Source organism: Canis lupus, chromosome X (assembly GCF_011100685.1).
Source record: "Canis lupus familiaris isolate Mischka breed German Shepherd chromosome X, alternate assembly UU_Cfam_GSD_1.0, whole genome shotgun sequence".
Taxonomy (NCBI): Eukaryota; Metazoa; Chordata; class Mammalia; order Carnivora; family Canidae; genus Canis; species Canis lupus.
In genome coordinates, this window is record NC_049260.1 from 38,480,793 (window position 1) to 38,502,851 (window position 22,059).

The 22,059-nt window shown below is 39.3% G+C and overlaps 1 protein-coding gene across 1 annotated transcript in view; it reads right to left on the reverse strand.

The window, feature by feature from the left end:
* The window catches only part of EFHC2 (EF-hand domain containing 2), a 195,308-nt gene that overhangs the window by 139,553 nt on the left and 33,696 nt on the right, over positions 1-22,059 (reverse strand). The gene's annotated exons all lie outside the window — the stretch shown is intronic.

A 22,059-nucleotide genomic window follows, 5' to 3' on the forward strand; every position in this document is an offset into this window, starting at 1 on the left:
AAAAATGCTACAATATATCAAATTATTGGTTTCTTCTTTGTTATGTTCTCTGGTACACGGGTAAGCATTTAATCTTCAGATCTGTGGGTAAGCATTCAATCTTCAGATCTGTGTCTTTTTGAAGTCGAGAAGGTTGCTTTTGTTTTTATTATCTTCTTGGGATATGCTTAAGTGATCTGGCTGCTTTTAATCTAGCTTCTAATTCTTGAGGAACAACTCTGTATATGAGAGCTCCACCCTTTGTCCAGCCTTTCATTATCAATCTCGGTGGTCTGATAGCTGACCTTCTGGCTCCACATTTTGAGAGAATTTCTCAGGTTTGCCTTTCCCAACATTCATCTCATTTTATCCAACTTCCACTGTTTCCTTTACTAATGTAATGCATTTTTGAGTTCCCTCACATTTCTTCCTTCTCCAGCGAGCTCCCTTTGCCTTTCTGCCTAGAGTCTCGTTCAGCAATATTTTAAATTTATTCTCTTGCTCTATTTTCTCCCTCCAGCTTTCACTTCACAGAGTTTGGCTTTCACTGCTTACTTCATTTTGTTACTTCCTTGCACTCAATAGAAAGCACAGAACAAATTGTTATCGAAAGCATTCATTTTCCTACAGAAAATATTTATCTTCCTCTGCCTCTTAAATGCTCTGCTCTCCATTTATGTTGCAGTCTTTTCAGAAACCCTGTGTTGGCTTTCTTTGTTCATCCTTGAACAAAAAGCCGTCTATCCGGGCTGCTGTGTTCCCCAAAATAGGGTTGGGAGGTTCCCTTTCCCTTCCTTCCCCAGCCATTCTGATGTGTTGATTCCTCTTCTCACTGGGAGGCTGGTTGAGAGAAAGTCCTATGGATCATGTTAAGAGAAGTGAGGAGGGGGGGGGTAGGGCCATGGAGAGTTCCCTGCAGGAAGAACTTCACCCTTTTCCATATAAATATTTTTTAAATTGACCCAACGTCTACTCTCCAGGAACAGGGCTTATGCAGCCAGTCTTTCCTATACACTGCCTGCAGTGGCAGAGCGATGCCCCAACGCAGGGCCTGCTGCATTTCTTTTGGTGCAACGATTCCTGGGCCTCCTCGTGATGCTCAGAAGCCATCAAGAGCTGGAAAAGTAAGCCACGTGGAAGCCCTTACAGGTTGTCCTAACAGCACTCCCCCAATTCATTTCTTGTCACTTTTTTAGGAAGTGAAATTTCAAGTTGTTGGCTTTAGTACATTCCTTCAATATGATCCCATCTGCACTACACCTAGTGGAGATTCACCCAAGTTCTCAGCATAAAAATGGACCTCACCTTGGCCTCTAGCACCAATAAATGGTTTCTCCGTATTTGAAAATTCTGCAGTCATTTTAATTGGGATTGTGAAGGTGAAGAGGTCCATCTAAATTATCAATGCTCAAGTTAAACTCTCACTCCAAATTCCCATTTTTTTCCTCTCACTTTTTTTTGATAAATTTATGTTCCTATGGATACTGTGTTTAAATAGGCCTATCTTATTTTAAGAAAATTCAACTTCTACAAATCTGAATCTCATTTAGCTTGCTGAACATAGGAGAGGGTCAATAAAGGTAAGTTGAATAAATGGATAACAAAAAAATACAAAATAGGGATGACTTCCAAAGAATTTATTACAAAAATATTACCATCAAAAAAAAAATATTACCATCATAAATCTATTTATAATTGGTGCTCACATGTTTCATTACAAAATCTAGGGTTTAAGATGAAACACACCTATATGGACAGCGTAAGCATCCATCTAATTTATTTTTACTGATCTGCCGCTGCTTAAGACCTGATTTTATGATATATAAAAGGGAAAAAAGATGTGGCTAAAATGTTAGAACATTCTTCTGGTAGCTTTATCACTAATTAACCATATAACTGGTGCACACCACTGAAACGCTTTTGCTTGCTAGTTAACCTTTCAACAAAAAAAATTAGAAAATCAATACTTGCTAACTACAGGACAGTACAGCACTATTTAAAGGACTAAGAAAATTATGTATATATAACAGAGCTCTGGAGAGAAAATGAATGTATAAAAATACTGAATAACATATAAATCAGTGTAGGATGCAAAGCTGGAAGCTTAAAAATACTGTCAAAACCACATCTAAAATAGTCTTTTCACATCCTTATGGAATCTATTGAGCAAGGCAATTAAAAAAAACACTTGACATTACTAAGAGAATAGGTTCAGACCCACTGCTTAAAATCAGACTTCCTGAAAAAATAATTAGAACTAGAAGGGATCACCTCATCCAACAGAAATCATTTTGTGAATCATGGAGTTTCATAAACTGAACAGAAAAAAACTGAATATTGAAATATTCAGTATAAAAGATACAAAAGAAAAACACCTATAATATAAGCGATAAAGAAAAAATATATTTGGTAAAAAAACATATATATGTAATTTACCAAATATATGTATTATCAAATATGTATTTTTTTCCAGAGAGAATAATATGAGAACCAAGGCAAACACACTCCCTCATGCCACCATTTTGAGATACTATTTTAAAGGCTGGATTCTACCTGAAAGAGTCAGAAGATGCTTAGATAAGATGACTTGTAGATTTTCTTCCAATCACAATAATCCATTCTCTAATTCTAGGATTTGCCCAGTAAACTGGACTCCCCAATACACTGTTTTGCCCTCCTGGCTTCAAGGTTGGTCATTTACTGCCACAAATACATCAACAGCTGAGACCACAAAATGCACATTCAGTACAGAAAGTTTCCTTTATCAACAGTGAAGTAGTACAGACCAACCCAGTTACAAAGCACCTCCCAAATTCAAAGCTGGGTGTGAAGCATACAACACGCAAAGATAATCTCTCTAGCTGCAAGGGTTGTATAGTCAAGTAAGGACAATTAGACTATATGCAAACAATTCCAAAAATGGGGTATGGTATCTCCAAATAATTATAATGCACTGGATATAAAGCTAAAAACCATTAGGAAAGATTCAACAATATTTTTAAAATCCCAATCGGTGTACACTGCTATGTGTCAGGCACTGTGCTAGACTCAGAGAGTCAAAGATACATGAAAATAGCCAACATTGGCCAAATAGTTGAAAGGAGTCAGACAATGTGTTATATGCTTTTACGCTCTACCTCATTTACCCCTCACAACACAGCTACAAAATAGGTGATATCATGATTATGGTTTTGCAGAAATCAAGGGTCAGAATGTTAAGTAATTTACCAAAGGTCTCAAGGTAAGAGAAATGGACAGTCGGGATCAGAGCTCAAACTGCCTAGCTTCAGAGGCCACCAACTAACCATTATCTCCCAAGCTGCTATAAAATCCCCACCACACTCCAGCTTGGTGGAGGACCCAGAGAAGCATAACAGGGCTATTCTAACAGGAGTTTCAAAATGCTCTACTTGGGCAGCCCAGGTGGCTCAGTGGTTTAACGCCGCCTTCAGCCCAGGGCGTGATCCTGGAGACCTGGGATCAAGTCCCACATCGAGCTCCCTGCATGGAGCCTGCCTGTCCCTCTACCTGTGTCTCTGCCCCCCACCCCTGTGTCTCTCATGAATAAATAAATAAAATCTTTTTTAAAAAATGCTCCACTAGGAGAAGGAGGTGCCAAAACACCTAGGAGCATCAAGAGGAAGGCATCACAGTACAGGTGGCATCTGAAATGGGTCTTCAAGTTTGAAAGATGGGAAAACTGCCCATATATATGAACAAGTGGGTAAGGGCATTCTCTGCAGAGGGAAAAGCATGTGCAAAGTTATGGGAGCATGGTAGTGCTCCATACATGGGGTCCAAGTTATTCTGTGTGGCCGGAAGCTGAATGGGAAAGGAAGAGCACTAGAGAGGAGATTGGCAAAGCACAAAAGCCAAAAACAGGTGGTCCCTGGGTCACACAAAGTTAGGTCAAAGGACTGTAAACATTTTGACAAGTTAACTCTGCAGCAGCATGGGCAGTGGATAAAGAGGATCAGACTGGAAGGCAGGGATGCTACTGGAGAGGCTATGCTCTAAGGTGAGAGACATGAACTAAGACAGCAGCAGTGGCCTTGGAAAAGAGGCTGATGGAATCAGGATTTCAGAGGGAGACGAGAAGGGACTTAGGTCAACAGTGACAAAGGGAGCATAATGGTGATTCACTTATTTGTTTAAACATAAACAAAAATACATAACATAGTGAGTTAACATTTAGATGGAACTCAAATAAGAAGCCAAATGTGCACCACTCTTAGCACGGTAGTATATTCAAAGACTGGGCAAACACTAGCTATTGGAAAGTCCATCTCATCTTAGAACTCTAAAGAAACTCTAAAGAAATTCTACAGGTGATACAATTTATGCTCTACCTCTAAGATTTCCCTAAAAATGCCTTTCCTCTTCTTTTGTAATTTTTTTTCTCTTCTTTTGTAATTATCAATAGTCTCCCACTTCCTCACCAGTAGCTCTATGATTTCTCTCCCTCCACCTTCAACTCCAGGATTCTTCCTTTCTTACATCCCCCAAAGCCTGAGAATCTAACTGAAAAACTCAGAAGACTCCTCAGAGGATGGAGGAAGGGGGAAATAAGAATGAGCAAAGACAAAGTTTTGTTCAGCATGCAAAGTGTGAGGGAAAAAAGAGAAACCTGGGAGCACACATTAAGAATATTATCCCAGGGAACCTGGGTGGCTCAGTCAGTTAAACGTCCGACTACTCTAGGTTTCAACTCAGGTCATGATCTTGGGGTCATGGAATCAGGCCTGCATCGGGCAGAGTCGCCTTGAGATTCTCTCCCTCTACCCCCTCCTCCCACTCACACTCACATGCTCTCTCTCTCAAATAAATAAAACCTTTTTTTAAAAAAAGAGTATTATCCTCATTACATACTGGTGAGAAACAAAGCTTCAATTAATAAATCTGACTATAGGGCAGCCCTGGTGGCTCAGCGGTTTAGCACCGCCTTTGGCCCCGGGAGTAATCCTGGAGACCTGGGATCGAGTCCCATGTCGGGCTCCCTGCATGGGGCCTGCTTCTCCCTCTGCCTGTGTCTCTGCCTCTCTCTCTCTCTCTCTCTCTCTCTGTGTGTCTCTCATGAATAAATAAATAAAAATATGTTTAAAAAAATAAAAAATAAACCTGACTGTGAAAGTCAACTAGATCAGAACTGAAAATAGTTTTATTTTTTGATACTCAAACACAAATGCAAAAGTAAATTCCCAGAAATACTAGAGGAAAAAAAAAATCAACATGTAGAACTAGAGAGAGAGAGGGAAAGAAAGAGAGAGAGAAAGAGAGGAAAAATTAACATACACTCAAAACAGGTTTCATATTTTAAGCTAGAAAAGAACAGGGTAGACTGCAAGAGAAATAAAGGGCCTGTAGGAAGTTTCTACAACCTAGATGATGATGGTTTTAAGATCTCTAAGTATAAATTCAGAATAGTCATAATGTAACACAGTTGTAGTGGATTGACTGCTTTAGTTCTGAATAATGAAAAAATAAATAATAAAGGTAGCTATTTATCACCTTTCTCCTAAAAGACCATGAAGTAAATTTGATAAAATAGAACAGACATGATAAAATCTCTTAAAAAGTCTTCTATATTTCAATAAAACTATCCTAATACCCAGAACATAAATGAACACTAGGATACAAATGAGAAGAGCAATGTACCAATAGCTTAACTGTCACTTTTTAGAACTCCCTGGTCTCATTGGCAGCAACTCCAAACTCATTCTTCTGGAATACACCAGAATTTGTGCCAAATAAAAATGCAAGAATCCTACACCACAGGTGATGACTGGCATAGTTCCAGTTTATGCTTCCATTCCCCTTGGAACATCATCTCCTCTATCCCATGTTAAGAAAATAAGCAGTGGTGCCTGGGTGGCTCAGTTGGTTAAACATCTGGCTCTTGATTTCAGCTCAGGTCACGATCTCAGGCTCATGAGACAAAGCCCCCATCAAGCTCCATGCTCAGCAGAAGAGTCTGCTTGAATTCTCTCTCCCTCTCCCCTTTCACTCTCCACCTCTATGCACATGCTCTAAAATAAATAAATAAAAATAAATAAATCTTTTTTTTTTTTTTTTTTTTTTTAAGGAAAGGAAAGAAAAGAAGCCAAATCTTGGCAAAGGAGGGGACTTAAATTTTCTGGACTGTCTACTATGAGCTGGGCACTTGACATGCATTGTCCATCTGATGCTCACAGCAACTCTAAGGTGAGACTGTTAAGTCTTCCTTAACAGATAAGGGAACTGCAACCGAGAGGGGTTAAAAACATAGCCAAGAAGAAATAGGTAATAAATGATAAATCCAAGTTCCGAACTCATCTGTCTGACTGAAAAGCCTTGCTCTCTCCACTACACCAAAGAGCCTCTCATTATGGGGGTGTTGCAGGGGGCACCTGGGTGGCTCGGTGGCTGAGCATCTGCCTTTGGCTCAGGTCGTGATCCCAGGGTTCTGGGATCAAGTGTCGCATTGGGCTCCCCACAGAGTGCCTGCTTCTCCCACTGCATATGGCTCTGCCTCTGTCTCTTATGAATCAATAAATAAAATCTTAAAAAACGGGGGGGTGGGGGAGAAGGGTTGCAGGAACACCATGTTCCCAAGGGATACATTACCCATACACAGAGTTCATTTCAGACACTCCATTTGGGGTGACATACACCCCCTGGGGCCAATCCAAGGGGTAAAGGGAGGGAAGAGACCTGGCATAACAAGGATGATGACGACAATGACAACAGTGACTGGTTATACTCTCCTAAGGGAAGAAGTCAGCAATTGCAAGGCTGAAACAAAGGAAGACAAGGTAGGGATAGGGAAGAAGGTTACATGGAACCCTCACAAGGTAAGAGAAATCAAAATAAATCAAAGTAAAGAGAATGAGAAGGAAGAGATAAACTCCTATAAAAGAAAGAGAAAAGATCAAAAGAATGGAAGAGAAAGGAATGAAAACGTTGAGAGAGGAGACAAAAGAAAAGCAAATCAGACAACATTGAAAAAAGAATGGAGATAAGCATCCCCGCCTCCTTTTGCATAATGTGGCATTCAGGCCCTCCCTGCCACCTCCCCATTTCTGATGTCCTGGAAACCACCATGCTTCCCCAGTTACTTAACCCTCTGATAAAAGGTTTATGATAATGACATGTGTCCCTGGAGAATCCTCTTTATTAAAAGAACTATTACCACACTAAACAGCATAGTGAATTTCATAGACGGAACAAGAATTTAAATGGAGGAGTGTAATTAAAATAAATAGAAGGATATGGACAATCCTAAATCCTCAAAATGTTTAAAAACCTCTGAAGGGGGTTAGGAAGAGTAATTTATTTGAAAATATAAAACCAGCATGGTTAAAAATAAAGGCCCATCAATCTAGACGATGAGAAATGATTATACAAACATCCAGGGATCATCAAGGTGGATGATGACATGAATTGGCAGCACTTTGTTTACATACGTTATATTTTCAAAGCTGTCCCTCAAATCTTAAATCCCAAACAGTGAGTCAAACTCCAAAGAGGAAATACAGTAAGACTCCATTTATATGAAGTTTAAGAACAGACAAAACTAATCTATGCTCATGGAAGTCAGAGCAATAGATGAGGGCTCAAGGGAAGGAAACATGAGGAAACACTCAGAAGTTATAGAGATATTCTATAAGGTATCTGGGGTTACACAGATACACACATTTGTCAGAATTCCTGGAACTTTACGCTTAAAAATGGGCACATTATATCACATATAAATTATACTTCCCTTAATAAGTTGATTTTTAAAAATTAAAGTTTACCTCAATAAAGTTGATTAAAATGAAGACTCAAACAACAAATCTTAAAGAAATACAGTTATTCTGTATCCTGACTATGGTGGCTGTTACACGAATCTATACATGTGATGAAACTTCAGAGAATTAAAAACTAGGAAGAAAATATGAGGGACGCCTGGGTGGCTCAGCAGTTAAGCGTCTGCCTTTTAGCTCAGGGTGTGATCCTGGAATTCCGGGATCAAGTCCCACATCAGGCACCCTGCATGGAGCCTGCTTCTCCCTCTGCCTATGTCTCTGTCTCTCTCTCTCTCTCTCTCTCCCCATCTCTCATGAATAAATAAATAACATCTTTAAAAAAATAAGAAGAAAATATGAGTGCATGTAAAAACTGGTGAAATTCAAAATAAGGTCCATAAGTTTAGTATTATACCAATGTCGATTTCTTGGTTTTGATAATGTACTATGGCTATATAAAATATTATCATTGGGAAGAGAGAACAGAAGAATTATTTTCATTTCTGTAATATCTTCTAAGTCAAAAATTATTTCAAAAAAATTTTCTTAAAAAAGAACACAAATTATATAGTTGTATTTTCGACTATAACCCACCATCAGTGTTCCAAAAGAGTGATCCTACTATAGGGCATAATCTTGCAAATACAAAAATGCAGGAGGTAAGTAATTTCATGAATGTTTCCAATATACCTGCAGCTAGTCTGTATTCAGAGGGAGAAAGTACATAAATGGAGATTTTTCAACAGATTGAAAAATCGGAACAAAATAAAAATCAGCAAAAAATATAAATCAACAAACCAAATAGGAAATTATCAGTTCCTAATTTGTGAAGTAAAATATTACATATAACTAAGATTGTATGTTTAAAAAAAATTGGCATGCACAAAAGATAATCACACTGAAGAGGCAGCAAGGGAGTGCAGTCATCTGAAGGTAAAGAGAAAGCCTTAAGAGGAACCAACACTGATGGCACCTTGATTTTGGATTTCTAACCTCCAGAACTGAGAGACCATAAACTTCTGTGGTTTAAAGCACCAAGTCTATAGTATTTTGTCATGGCAGTCCTATCCTAGCAAACTAATATATTACACTATAATTTATATACCATAAAATCTACTTCTTGCGGGTATACAGTTGTATATTTTTTTGTAAACTGACAGAGTCGTATAATTAATCATCATCACCACCTAGTTCAGGACGTATCTGTCACCAAAAGTTCCCTCCCCCACCGCCAGTCCCAGCAACCTCTCATCTGCTTTCTCTGAGATATTTGCCTTTTCTAGGATTTCAGATAGATGAAACCATACAATATAAAGTCTTGTATCTACTTTCTTTCACTTAGTATGTTCTTGGGGTTCATCTATGTTGTAATATCTATCAGTGGTTTCTCCTTATTACTGAACAGTTTCCACCAAATGGCTATACCATATTTTGTTTATCCATTCACCAGTTAACAAACATTTGGGTTATTCCCTGTTTGGGGCTATTATTAATAATAATGCTATAATCAGGGGCACCTGGGTGGCTCAGTGGTTGGGTGTCTGCCTTTGGCTCAGGTTGTGATCCTGGGGTCTTGGGATCGAGTCCCGCATCGGGCTCCCCGTGTGGAGCCTGCTTCTCCCTCTGCCTGTCTCTCTCTCTCATGAATAAATAAATAAAATCTTTAAAAAATAATGCTATAATCATTCACATACTGTTTAATTATGTTTTAATATCTCTTAGAAAGATAGATACATAGGAGAATTATGGAGTACCATAGTAAGTGTGTGTTTAACAATTTAAGAAACTGCCAGGCTGTGTTTCAAAATGGCAGTATCATTTTACGTTCCTCCTAGGAATATATGAAAGTGCCAATTTCTCCACATTCTTGCCAACACTTGGTACTGTTGGTCCCTTTAGACTATAGCCTAAATAATGTGTGGGTAGTTACTGCAAGTTTAAGCTCAAAAAGACAATTTTAACTTTGGGCTAATGAGAATAAGCCATAGGCCTCATTACTGATAAAAAGTTTAGACCTGAGGGATGGTCTTAAAATTTTATCTAATAACTAAATTATTATAAATAATTTTTGTTATAAATAATAATTATTACTCTAGGTTTTAGAAAAGACGGGAAAAAGAACTCTCTTCTTTAGTAAGAGAAACATTTGTGAATCTCATTGATTTTATTCCCAAACCATTTATTCTAAACTTGGCGGGGGGGGGGGGGGGGGGGGGGGGGGGGGGGGGGCTATTAAATGTCTTTTGCATTTCAAAAGATTAGAGAAACCCATATTGTATGATGAAATTAGTAACTATCACTTTAACATAAATTTAAAGACTGTAATTTTTTGTTTTACACTTAATGATAAATGCAGAATACATACTTGGGAATTTGGGGTAGGACATGTTTGATGTCAGGTGAGCCTTTTAATTTCTTTCCGAAGAATGGCTGAAGATTAATGTAATTGTGATGTAAAGCATGGGATTTAAGTTGCAATGTATTATAATTACATTGTGCTATAATTATACATATTGATGTCTTTTTTGCAACGATTCTAACAGGATTCAGATACTCTGAAAATTACATACACCTATTGAAAAATTTCCTTTGAAATTTGGGGCATGGTTAAAATGTATAATATCTGACACATTTTCCAGGTATTTTTTAAAACGGTGTTTTATTTTTATAGACTCTAATTCTAGGTTTTAACGTTCCTAATTGACTTTAGGCAAAACTTCGAGAATCTGTATTCATGTGTTGTTCTTTGCTAATCATATGAAATTCTAATGGGCTTGATCGCTCCTTGATCACCCTGCAGGAAAACTAAAAATTTTGGCTGGCACTGGGTGAGAAGGAAAAAGCAGCCCCTGACATCCAGGAGCGAGCTTGGCACTGTCAGCTGGCTTTGGTGCTGCTACAAGCTGGGCTGGCAGCCACAGCTAGGCCTTGTGTCATCCTGTTGAACATGAACACTTCCAGAGAACAATTTTCAGAGAACACCAACCTCAGACAAGGCCACTCTGTCTGTGATGGATCAAGACAAAAGCAAGCCCACTCTATAATTACATCCGAACACGGCCAGAACGTGAACATCATCTAAACTACAAAATGCCAACCATCCTCCTCTCGATCATAGGAGTGATGGCGGCTTCTCTCCCAATTACATCTGTAGCCTCAGTATAGCCTGCTGTCATTATAAATCAAATTTATTAAGCTACACACTCATAAAAGTACCCTGGCTTCCTGATAGCACCCAATCCAGAACAAGACTCCATTTCCTTAAGCCCTCCCCAAAAGTAACTAATACAAACCCAAATCCTATAGTAAATCTTTTCCAACACCTGCTTACTTAGACATCCCACGGTGACTCGGGGTATGTGTTTTCCTTCACTGCCATGAGTAATAAAGGAACTTGTTCAATTAAAAGCAAAATCAAGAGACCGTATCAAGATGGCAAAGTAGGAAGATTCTGAGCTCACCTCCTCCCACAGACACACCAAAATCTGCAACTACACACAGCACAGCTGTCCCTGTGAACCAACTGATGACAAGTGTAATAGATCATACACAACAAAAGATATAAAGAAAAAGCCACATCAAAAAAGGTGAGGGGGCAGAGATGCAGGTCAGTCAGAACCCACACTGCCAGTGCAGTGGCCCATGAGCAGGAGCATTTTCACAACCATAGAGGCCTGCCCCCAGGAACCAAGAGTCCAAGCCTCTCATTAAGCTCCACAGTCCTGGGGACCTGGCCTGGAAGATGAGCCCCCATTATATTTGGCTTTGAAAACCAGTGGGGCTTCTGTCCAGGAGAGCCTAGAGGGTAGAAGTAAATTGAGACTCTCCTCTTAAAGGGGAATGTACAAGCTCACTGACTCCATGTCCCAGTACAGAGGCGGTAGTTTGAAAAGCACCAGGGTAGTGGCACCTGGGAGGCTCAGTCGGTTAAGTGTCTCCCTTAGGTTCAGGTCATGATCTCAGGGTCCTGGGATCGAGCCCCGCATGGCACGCTCTGCTCAGCAGGGAGTCAGCTTTTCCCTCTCCTTCTGCCTCTCCCCACTGCTCCTGTTCCCTCTCTCTTGCTCTGTCTCTGCTCTAATAAATAAACAAATAAAAAAAATCTTATAAAAAAAAAAAGGAAAAAAAAGCACCAGGGTGACCCATGAAGAGTCACTGACTAATCGTAGGGTGTGTCCTGAAGGGGCAGGGATCTGTTGGAATGTTCCCTGGGAACACAAGCACTGGCAAGCACCATATATTTTTTTTAATCCCCTTCTATCTAGCAGGCCAGGCACTGGCAGGTGCTATTTTTTTTTTTCTTTACCTCTCCATCTACTGTGCTAGCACCACTCCCTCCACCACATTCCACTGCAGACTCACCCCATCCGAGAGGCCTGCCCTGGCTAAGAGTCCATCCCAAGCAGCTCCCCTCCCTGTCACTCTCTATGGATGCACTCTGCCAATATCAAAGCTCCTCCCAACAGGTTCCTCAACCCATCACACTCAGCAGGCACAGTTGGCAGGCTATGGAGCCATTCCCAAGTGCCTCCACCTCAGGGGGCCTGCCCCTTACAGCAGTGTTCCCACAGCTATCCCAGATGGGCCTCATAGCTAGCCCCACACACCAGCAAGCCTCAAATAATCACAACCCAGCACCACCAAGAGGGTGCACAAAGCACACAAAAACACTCAACGGAATCAACAGATTAGAGGATGAAGAATGGATTAGCAATCTGGAAGACAGAGTAGTAGAAAACTCCCAAGCAGAACAGCCCATTAATTAATTTAAATGAGGATAGTTTAAACAGGCCTCTGGGATGACATCAAGTGTACTAACATTCACATTCTAGGAGTCCCAGAAAGAGAAAAGAGAAAGAAAGGGACAAAAATCCTATTTGAAGAAATAATGGCTGCAAACTTCCCGAACCTGGTGCCAGAAATAAATATCCAAGTCCAGAAAGCACAGTCCCAGACAAAACGAACTCAAAGAGATCCAAATTTGATTATAATATTATAATCAAAATGTGAGCAGTTAAAGTGAGAATCTTAAAAGCAACAAGAGAAAACAAATTACACATAAAGAAACCTCCAGAAGACCATCAACTGATTTTTTTTTTATTTTATTTATGATAGTCACAGAGAGAGAGAGAGAGAGAGAGGCAGAGACACAGGCAGAGGGAGAAGCAGGCTCCATGCACCGGGAGCCCGACGTGGGATTCGATCCCGGGTCTCCAGGATCGCGCCCTGGGCCAAAGGCAGGCGCCAAACCGCTGCGCCACCCAGGGATCCCTCAACTGATTTTTTTTTTAGCAGAAACTTTACACGGAAGACAACAGTGGCATGATATACTCAAACTGGAGAAAGGAAAAAATTTACAGTTAAGAATACTCTATACCCAGCGAGGTTACCACTCAGAATTAAAGGCGATAAGGAGTTTCTTGGACAAGCAAAAGCTAAATGAGTGCATCAACATCAAACCAGTCTTACAAGAAATGTTAAAGGAACTTTTTTTTTTTTTTTGTAAAGATTTTATTTATTTATTCATGAGAGACACGGAGAGAGAGGCAAAGACAAAGGCAGACATAAGCAGGCTCGCTGCAGGGAGCCCAATGTGGGACTTGATCCCAGGACCCTGGGATTCACGCCCTAAGCTGAGGGCAGACGCTCAACCACTGAGCCACCCAAGTGTCCCAAGGAATGTCTTTAAATAGAAAAGGAGAGGTCATAACTAGAAATAAGAAAATTATGAAAGAAAAAAATCTGATTATGGTAAACATATAGTAAAAGTAGTAGATTTACCAACTATATACCTAGTATAAAGGTTAAAGGACAAAAATAGTAAAATCATTTAAACCTACAATAATTAGTCAAGGGACACATTTGACATCAGAAATATAACACAGGGGGGATCCCTGGGTGGCTCAGTGGTTTAGTGCCTGCCTTCAGCCCAGGGCATGATCCTGGGGACCGGATCCTGCATGGAGCCTGCTTCTCCCTCTGCCTGTGTCTCTGCCTCTCTCTCTCTCTCTCTCTCTCTCTCTCTCTCTCTCTGTCTCTCATGAATAAATAAAATCTTAAAAAAAAATAGAACACAAGAGTCATCAAAATATAGTGCTTTTAGAACATGCTTAAACTTATTCGCCTCAACTTAAAGCAGATGGCTATATACATAGAATGGTTAGGTATGAACTTCATGGCAACCACGAACCAAATACCTATCATAGATACACAAGAAATAAAAAGAAAGGAATTCAAACATAACTGTAAGGAAAGTCACCAAACCACAAGGAAAGAGACTAAAAGAAGAAAAGGATAGAAAAGAACAAGAAAAATAATCAACAAAATAGCAGTAAGTACATACCTATCAGTAATTACTTTAAATGTAAATGGACTAAATGTTCCAATCAGGAGACATAAGGTGGCTAAATGAATTTAAAAAGACCCATATACATGCTGCCTACAAGAGACAGACTTCAGATCTAAAGACACTAAAAGTAAAGGGATAGAAAAAGATATTCCATGCAAGTGGAAACATAAAGAAAGCTGGGGTAACAACACTTATCAGACAAAATAGACTTTAAAACAAAGACTAACAGGAGACAAAGTAGGCAGGAAACAAAGTTAGTAAAAATAAAGAATAAAGGTCAGAGCTGCAATAAATGAAATAGACACTAAAAAGAATAGAAAAGATCAATGAAACTACAAGCTGGTTCATTGAAAAGAGAACCAAAATTGATAAATCTTTAACCAGACTCATCAAGAAAAAAAAAGGAGGACACAAATAAATAAAACAAAAGAGAAGTATAACATAGAAATACAAAGGGTAAGACTACTACAATTTCATGCCAGCAAATGGGACAATCTAGAAGAAACAGATAAATTCCTAAAATGTACAGTCTTCTAACACTGAATCAAGAACTAGAATATGTGAGCAGACCAATTACTAGTAATAAAATTGAATCAGTAATTTAAAAAAAAATGCCCCACAAACACAAGTCCAGGACCACATGGCTTCCCAGGTTAATTCTACCAAACATTTAAAAGAAGAGTTTATACCTACCCTTCTCAAACTATTCAAAAAAATTTGAAGAAACACTTCTAAACTCATTCCATTAGGCCAGCATTACCCTAATACCAAAACCAAAAACACCATAAAAAAAGAAAATTGGGGGGATCCCTGGGTAGCGCAGCGGTTTGGCGCCTGCCTTTGGCCCAGGGCGTGATCCTGGAGACCCCGGATCGAATCCCACGTCGGGCTCCCGGTGCATGGAGCCTACTTCTCCCTCTGCCTGTGTCTCTGCCTCTCTCTCTCTCTCTCTCTCTCTCTCTCTCTCTCTCTCTGTGACTATCATAAATAAATTTTTTTAAAAAATTTAAAAAAAAAAGAAAGAAAGAAAATTGGGGCAGCCCAGGTGGCTCAGCAGTTTAGCGCTGCCTTCAGCCCAGGGCGTGATCCTGGAGACCCAGGATCGAGTCCCACATCAGTCTCCCCTGCACGGAGCCTGCTTCTCCCTCTGCCTGTGTCTCTGCCCCTCTCTCTTTCTCTCTCTCTGTCTCATGAATAAATAAATAAAATCTTAAAAAAAGAAAGAAAAAGAAAAAGAAAACTGCAGGTCAATATCCCTGATAACCATAAATGCAAAAATTTTCAACAAAATATCCGCAAACTGAATCAACTATACATTAAAAGGATCATACACTGGGGCACCTGGGTGGCTCAGTGGTTAAGCATCTGCCTTTGGCTCAGGTTGTAATCCCTGGGTCCTAGGATCAAATCCCGAATCAGGCTCCCTGCAAGTAAGGAGCCTGCTTTTCTGTTTATGTTTCTGTCTTGCTCATGAATGAATAAATAAAATCTTGGGAAAAAAAAAAGGATCACACACTGTGATCAAGTGGGATTTAGTCCAGGGATGCAAGGATACTTCAATATCCACAAATCAATCAACGTGATATACCACATAAAAGGCGGCATATGACAAACCCACAGCTAATATCACAGTCAATGGTGACAAGCTGAAAGCTTTTCCTCTAAGATAAGTAGCAACACAAGGATGCTCACTCTCACCTCTTCTATTCAGCAGAGTATTGGAAATCCTAGCTGGAGCAATTGGGCAAGAAAAAGAAAGAAAAGGCAAACAAATGGGAAAGGAAAAATTAAAAGTGCTACTATTTACAGATGACATATTACTTTACATAGAAAACCCTAAAGATTCCACCAAAAAAACTATTACAACTAATAATTCAGTAAAGTTGCAGGATATAAAATACATAGAAATCTGTTACATTCTGTACCCTAGTAATGAACTACCAGAAAGAGAAATTAAGAAAACAGTCCCAGTTATAATTGCATCAAAAAGAAAAAAATACCTGCAATGACATGGATGGAGCTAGAGAATATAATGTTAAGTGAAATAAGTCAGAGAAAGACAAATACCCTATGATTTCACTCATATGTGGAATTCAAGAAATAAAACAAATGAGCAAAGGAAAAGAGAGAGAGAAAAAAAAAACAAGAAGCAAACTCTTAATTACAGAGAACAAACAGATTATTACCAGAGGGAAGGGGGTAGGGGAATAGATGAACTAGGTGATGGAGATTAAAGAGTATACTCATTATGGGGCGCCTGGGTGGCTTGGTCAGTTAAGTATCTGACTCTTGATCTCAGCTCAGGTCTTGATCTCAGTCATGAGTTCAAGCCCCACACTGGGCCCCATGCTGGGCATGGAGCCTACTTTAAAAAAAAAAAAAAAAAAAAAAAAAAAAAAGCACACTCCTCATGATGAGCCCTGAGTAATATATAGAATTGTTGAATCACTACATTGTACACCTGAAATGAATATACCACTGTATGTCAAAACTATACTGGAATTAAAATTAAAAGCTTAATTTAAAAAAAAGAAAAATACTTAGGAATAAATTTAACCTAGGAGGTAAAAGACCTATAGCCTAAAAACTGTAAGACACTGATGAAAGAAAATTAAGATGACACAAATAAATGGAAAGACATACTATGGCATGGATTAGAAGAATAAATATTGTTAAATGTCCATACTACCCAAAGCAATCTAGAGATTCAATGCAATCCCTATCAAAATACCAATCATACATTTTTGACAGAAAAAGAATAATCCTAAAATATGTTTGGAACCACAAAAGACCCTGAATAGCCAAAGCAATCTTGATAAAGAATAACAAAACAAAGTAAACAAAAGACTTAAATGTGAGACAAGAAACCGTAAAACTCCTAGAAAAAAACATAGGCAGTAATCTTAGGCATCAGCCTGGGCAACATTTTTTTGAATGAGTTTCCTCAGGCAAAGGCAACAAAAGCAAAAATAAATAGAATCACATAAAACTAAAAAGCTTTTGCATAGTGAAGGAAACCACTGACAAAACAAAAAGGCAAACTACCGAATGAGAGAAAATATTTGCAAATAATGTAACTGATAAGGAGTTAACATCCAAAGTACAAAAAAAAAAAATCAGATAACTCAACATAAAAAATAATTCAATGTAAAAATGGGTAGAGGACCTGAATAGACTTCTCCAAAGAAGACATAGAGATGGCCAACAGACAAATGAAAAAAAATCCTCAATTTAATCATCAGGGAGACACCAATCAAAACCACAATGAGATAATCACTTCAGGGGCACCTGGGTGGTCAGTGGTTGAGTGTCTGCCTTTGGCTCAGGTCATGATCCCAGGGTCCTATGATCAAGTCCCACATTAGGAGTGCCAGTGAGCAGGTGGAGAAAAGGGAATCCTTGTGCACCATTGGTGGGTGTGCAAAATGGTACAGCCACTATGAAAAAAAAAAACACGGAGGAGTCTCATAAAATTAAAAATAGAACTACCATATGATCCAGCAATTCCACTCCTACATATTAATCTGAAGAAAATGAAAACACTAATTTAAAAAGATATATGCACCCCTATGTTCAATGCAGCATTATTCAGAATAGTCAAGATATGGAAGCAACTTGAGTATCTATCAATGGATGAATGGATAAAGAAGATGCCCGTGTATATAAAGACTGAAATACTACTCGGCCATACAAAAGGAGGAGATCTTGCTATCTGCAACAACAGGGATGAACCTAGAGGGCATTATGCTAAGTGAAATAAGTCAGAGAAAGATAATTACTACATGACTTCATTTATATGTGGAATCTAAAAAACAAAACAAAAATAAAAATAAAAAACAAAACACATGAACAAACAATACAAAACAGAAATACACTCATAGATACAAAGAACATTCTGGTGGGTTGCCAGAGAGGAGGGGTGGGGTAGAGGGATGGGCAAAATAAAGAATATGGGTTAAAAGGTATGAACTCCCAGTTATAAAATAAATAAGATACAGGGATGCAATGTATAACAGCATTAATAATATTACAACATTCTGTATGGTGACAGATGGTAGCTACATCTATTATGGTGATCACTTCCTAATATATGTAACTGTTAAATCACTATGCTGTCAACCTGAAACTAACAAAACTTAGTATGTCAACTACACATCAATAAAATATAAATAAAAATCTTTAAACTCTTTTAAAAAAATCAAGGTGACCCAAGAGATCAAATTATGTTTTAAAAATGTGTATTTATATTGTCCAAAGCATAAAGATTCACAGAGTACTATATAATCAGGTTACCACAAACCCAATGTAAATGAATACAAAGTTATTAAAATTCTAATTCTGAAAAAAAAATTCTAATTCTGTGGCCAGTAGCTCTGATTGTAATTATGTTTACAAAAGATGGAAAAAAATGAAATAATAGTTTTAAATGCATGCATATACCCCATAGGATCAACCTTTATCCTGCCATTTACTGGAACAGAGTCATTTGCAAAATAGGAAACAAATTAGGCTAACTAGGAGCCACTGCCAAATGAAAAGAGAGCATAATTATAGAGTCAATGCAAATGGTACTTAACATCCAGATAAAAGTCATATAAAAACATTCAGTTATTTGGGTATTTCTAACTAGTCTTTTTATAAAAGCGGCTAATAATAGATTATATATAATAACAACAGCAGCATATCATAAACTACTAAATGCCAAGTATCAATTAGTACTGTAGGCACCTGGCGCAATTAGAAAGAATCCCAGTCCAGGAGATCCAGGATCTGGTCTCAGTTCCAGGATGAACAAGCGGAATTTGCCTTTAGTCACAGACTAAAGATCATATGCTAAGACTACAGTCTGAATCATAAACTGCTAGAGGTAAAAGGTCAAAGCATATACTTTGATCAGCCAGCTGAGGTCCAGGTAACAGACTCCGAGAGGGAAAGCGACTAAAGCCACAGCCACACAGCAAGTTAGTTCCAGAGCCTCCCAGCACACAGCCTCTGAACCCTGGTCCCGGCCGCACTTCTTACCAATGACTCATTTCTAGAGTGAGAACAATCACCCACGCTTGCTTCTTCCTCATGGAGGTGCTGGGATGGTCACTGGAACTAACTGGTGTTGAATGAGTATGTGCTTGCTTGTATTCAATTGAGTTTGATGAAATAACTAGTCTTTGTGGGGAGAGGTGGATGCAGTACCACACGAAATGGCCGTTTGCGTAAATTCTCCCAGTGTGTGCCAGAAGGGCTGTGTTTCTCCAGAGCAGCAGGGCTGGCATTTTAGGGAGGATGTTCTCCCCAATCTGGGGGGGGGGGGGGGCCTCCCCACACTGCAGGATGTAAAAATACACAGCTGGCCCCCATTTACTCAGGAGGAGCAGCACCTCCTCCAGACCGGGGACTGCCCAAGGGCAGAGCAATTGGAAGCATCCAAATGAATGCAAAAAAGAAAAAAAAACCTATGAGAAACAAAACATCAAAATTCCAAGATGTTAAATAAAGATGGAATCAGTATCACTGATTTTTTCCTTTTGCCTCAGCCTCCAATATGGCCCAGCATGGCAGTTCAATGATTCTGTCCTTATTTAAAATATTGATATTGTGTTCATCATCAATGTCAGCATTAATCTTGATATTTTTTAAAGATTTTATTTATTTATTTATGAGAGCCACAGAGAGAAACAGGCTTCCCTGCCGGAAGCCCGATGCAGGACTCCATCCTGGGACCCCCAGGGGTTCACAACCTGAGCCAAAGGCAGACACTCAACCACTGAGCCACCCAGGCATCCCTAATTTTCATTCTTTTAAGAGAGTTCATTAAAACACTATCTTGCTTGATTACGGAAGTTTTGGGGTGCCCTGTAAATTCTGCACAGAAGTTTAAGGCCCTCACGCCCTTCAACCTAAGCAGGTGCTGCTCCCAGTCACTGTGACAACCCAAAACACCTGCACACATTTCCAAAGGCCTCTCTGGGTTCAGAGACTCTCTGAAATGGGACCTGATTTTTCTCCTTTAACAAGAAGTCCAAAAAAAAAAAAAAAAAAAAAAAAAAAAAAAAAAAAAAAAAAAAAAACAAGAGGTCCAGAGAGAGGCAGCCCAGCCTAAAACAAGTGGCTCTAAGATGCCAGCAGGGCCCCAGGTTCCTTTGAGCCCTGCTGTGCTCACAAGACGGCTGCAGAATTAGGTCCTAGTTCCAGAAAGAAAAACAAAAGTAGGGCAAAGGGCAAAAACAAAACAAACAAACAAACCCACATTATCAACTAAAGAGAAAAAAAAAAAAACAAAAAACAGAACCTTTCCCCGGGAGCCTCATACAATAAACCTTCACCATATATCACAGGCCAGAAGCAAATCACCTGGCCACCCTAGCTGCAAGGAGCCCAGGCAGCTGAACACCTTTTCAGTGGGCACATCTCCTGCCAAAATAAAAATGGTGTTCCACCCCACAGTAAGAATGGAGGGGGAGAGTGAATAAAAGACAAGCAGCTAGAACTGGCTGCCGTGGGGGCCATGCAGGATCACAAATGCTGGCTCTTCTTTGGTGATTGCAAATAGCATCTTCTCTGCTTGTAATCTGATGGTCTGCCTGGGCAGAGCATTTTTATGGTCACTTTTAAAATTACGGATAAAATCCAGAATGTGGTCCTAGGTTGGGCTCCATAGAAGCAGGGCCTGAAACAGAGACTTGGGTGCGTATGATTTATTAAGGGCACACTCCTAGGAGAAGCTTGCAAGGACTGAGGGGAGCACCCAAGGGAAGAAGAATGAGAGACGCAAGGACACAATCTCCCGTAAAGTTTTTGTCTGGGCCAGACACTCAAGCGGCTATTAGCCTAAATCCACAATACAGAGTTGTCCAGCCTTGAAGCAGCTCAGCTCTTTACCCTTGACAAATCAGTTGGCCATTTGCTGCCTCCTTTCGTGCTGATGGGACCAGTGCAACCGCCCAGGGTTCTCTAGGTAGTGCAATGTCCATCAGCCAAGAGCAACATGTCATAGAGGGTCACAGGTGTGAGTGGTTTGCCAAAGCACATGCTCCAGTGTGGGGGGCGGGAGGGGGCTGGGTGCCCCACCCCTAAATGTGGATCTGGGTGGGCAGCAGGGGCATCTATTACAAACATCAGATTTTGATACACTTTCCAGAGAACTGCCTTTATTTCTATTTTGTACCGTTTGAGACCATAACCCTAGATATACTGCTATGATTTAAAAGCTATTAGAGAACTGGCAATGAGTTTAAAGATGTTTCATTTTTAGGAAAAATGATTAACAGGTGTTGACTTGTTTTGTTTGCACCACGAATGGAGAAAGCGTTTTATAATTGGCTCTGGGTATTAACCAGGACCCAGTCTGTAGTTCACAATCTCATCAGAGCATGTAAATATTTCATAGTCTTAGTGTCTCATTTAAAGCTCAATGAATATTTAATTGAAGTTGACCAACAAAATAACTGAAAGAATTATGTTGCATTTAGTTAGGCCTAAAATGAGCAAGCTCTTCATTTTCTCAAGTAGTTGGAAGCTAAAATTATTCCAACTTCATGAAATATTCTACAAAATATTATAAGTAATTAAAGGGCTGCAAAATGGGTTTGAAAGGCACATATTAAATATTGAGAAAAACATGAAATAAAATGAATTTTCAGCTTTCAGTGCAAGAGAATAGTTTAATATATTGTCACCTCCAACATTACTTATTCAGTAGTGGATTAGTTTAAACTATTGTCAATACCCTCTTTTTGACACAAGAAGTAAAAATAGAATATTTTCTTTGTCCCTTGCAAATTAAATATTCTAGAATGATGATGTGCACCTATAAGATTGATATTAACAGGAAACCATGCATGATCCATCCAAGTAAGCTAGCCCAGAAATTGCTTCTGAACTCTGGGTCCAGCACTGGGCCATGTACTGAAAATAATTTTTTAAAAAAATTTTTTTGAAGAGAAAGAAATAACGGTCCATGTTCAAAGT